A 498-nucleotide genomic window follows, 5' to 3' on the forward strand; every position below is an offset into this window, starting at 1 on the left:
ACTCCGACTAGAGTTGATGTAATTACAGCAACTACTACTGAGAACTTTGCAGCTTTTGGACGACCAGCTCCTAGCTCATTGGAAACACGAACACTGCAACCATGGAATTTGAAGTGTGAAAGAGGAATACTTGACGTGAAATAGATAACACAAAAATGTGATTTTTGTAAACCTGATTGCAGCATTGAAACCTAGAGCGATCATTAGTACCCAAAGTTGAAGCGCCAAGCTGTGAAAAAACATGAGAAAAGAGTAAGAACAACGCGAGCCTAGAAAAAACTAATTAAATTCTATTAAAATTCAAAAGTTTAGTACCTGGTTGATATAGCATCTACTGCAATTTCCGGATTCTTTAACCAGCCAACCATGAGGTTCACCACAGTAAAATACCAAAGCTCCAGACTGCCAATGTTTCACAAGTCAAATATATCATCGAATCATCATAACAATCATATATAAGGATGCTTAAAAACAGACCTAAACTATCTTTTTTTTTTT

At 36.1% G+C, this 498-nt stretch overlaps 1 long non-coding RNA gene across 1 annotated transcript; it reads right to left on the minus strand.

Moving 5' to 3' along the window:
• Positions 1-2: 2 nt before the first annotated feature.
• Positions 3-403, minus strand: LOC107059454 (uncharacterized). The gene is made up of 3 exons (XR_001472658.1): positions 316-403; positions 173-229; positions 3-93 (listed from the first exon to the last, which is right to left on the minus strand). It is a non-coding gene; the product is annotated as an uncharacterized lncRNA (long non-coding RNA).
• Positions 404-498: the final 95 nt, after the last annotated feature.

Source organism: Solanum tuberosum, unplaced genomic scaffold, assembly GCF_000226075.1.
Source record: "Solanum tuberosum cultivar DM 1-3 516 R44 unplaced genomic scaffold, SolTub_3.0 contig04246, whole genome shotgun sequence".
NCBI lineage: Eukaryota > Viridiplantae > Streptophyta > Magnoliopsida > Solanales > Solanaceae > Solanum > Solanum tuberosum.